The following is a 1,854-nucleotide window of genomic DNA, read 5'->3' as shown; positions in this document are numbered from 1 at the left end:
ATTATCAAAAATCTAAGTGCTGTAAGTACTTCATACAGGAGGTATTGGATATCTAGGTACGTGTTCATAGTATAAAATAGAGGCAAAATACATAAAGAACATCCTGCAAGCATGACAAAGAAACGGCTACAGACACAATACACAAGTGGTCGAAGATAATATGAGGGGGTGCTCTTTAATATACTGTACTTACATACTGAAGGGTTTCAGGTTGATGGCGAGCATCATGCTTTCAGATATACTGAGCTTTAGTCCCAAAGTAGATTAATGCACATCCCAGCGTTAGCCAATGCTTCACTGCCCCACAGCTGGTCCCTTAAAGTGTTTTTCATTCTAACCACTGAAATGACTAAAGTTCTGAGAACGGTAACTCAGTCGGGAGCTTCTGTACATGTAGAAAGAGATAAATCACAACGCACCCGACTTCTCTGAGGAGTGAGCTCTCACCCCTCCGCCCTCCCTGTACCTCTGCGCTTTTTACTCTACTTCTTTAAGGCATTAAATGCATCATTATTGTACCTGCTGAGGGGGAAATTTTAACCAGCAATTTATTTATTTCATCTCTAAATTTTACAGCATGTTAATGTAGGTGAATCAATAATATGTAGTCCCAGAAATTGGGATCAGATTGAAGAAAGTGGAAATAAGGTGCGGAGTGCTGACATGGGAGCTGGCTCGGAGTGCGTCTGCCTGGCAGTGTGTTTCCTAGATGGGGCCGCCTTTTACTAACCTGACTTTGCTCCGCATATCCATCTGGAAACCTTCCGTTGAAGTAATTTTGGGAAGGGGCGAAAATACTGGTTAGCTGATTGGCCTATGTTGGTGATAGACGGGTCAAATAAACCAATCAGATCAACGAAGCATATGACGTACTAACAGAGCGACGACGAAGAGGAGCCAATTGATAGATCAAACTCTTGCCGAAACCAGTCGGGAGAAGAGCAAAAACATCTTTTCCTCTGAGAAAAGCCTCCAGAGCAGTGTTTTGCTCTTCTTTCGGTAATTCCGATAAAACTTGCTAACGCTAGTTTCATCGGCTGAAGCCGCCATGTTCTTTAGACTGAACTGTCGCGCTTCTCGTTGCGTCACACCTCAACCCGCCTCAAAGCCAACGCTGATTGGACGTTCGTTTGGTGAACGGCTCCAAATTTTCTTCAACGGAGAGTCTCCAGACTGATCTGAGAGTGAAACCTTGAAAGCTTACGAGATCAGGATGGTCTCACGAGGCTAACCTTTTACAGTTGCCTTTTGTATCTATGCTTCTTTTTCTATGTCTGCTTCTGTCTCCTTGAACCCCAGTGGGCCTCAGCAGATGGCCGCTCACACTGAGCCTGGTTCTACTGGAGGTTTCTTCCTGTTAAAAGGCAGTTTTTCCTCTCCACTGTCGCTACAAGCATGAATAGTGTGACGGATTGCCAATGAGTCGATGCAATCAGCTGGTTTTCCTTAGATAGAAAACTTTGAATTAATCTGACTGGATGATCTGGGGAACAGTAAAGTGCCTTGAGACGACATGTGTTGTGAATTGGCGCTATAGAAATAAACTGAGTTGAATTGAGGTAAAAAGCACAGGTACAGGTGGGCGGAGGGACGAAGGGGCTCGAGGCGGATGCAGAGCACTCCTCCTTTACAGACTCGACTTGTGGTCCGTGTTTCTGTGTATGAAATGCGTGATCGTGGCACGATGCGTGTGAACCTAATCGGAGGTGAACCCAGTGTGGCGTGTATCAGTCTGAGAACCGCTCCTTTGGAGGATCCAAGAGGTAACTCTGAAAGAAACTGTGTAAACTGGGCTTCGTGTGAATCGAAGGTTTCACTTTCTCAAAAAGGTCCTAAGCTGTAAACCTCAAGTAG

This window comes from Cyprinodon tularosa, unplaced genomic scaffold (genome assembly GCF_016077235.1).
Source record: "Cyprinodon tularosa strain WSP-4 unplaced genomic scaffold, ASM1607723v1 ctg178, whole genome shotgun sequence".
Classification (NCBI taxonomy): domain Eukaryota; kingdom Metazoa; phylum Chordata; class Actinopteri; order Cyprinodontiformes; family Cyprinodontidae; genus Cyprinodon; species Cyprinodon tularosa.
The sequence above is the reverse complement of the archived record's forward strand: the minus strand, read 5'-3'. Positions refer to the sequence as shown.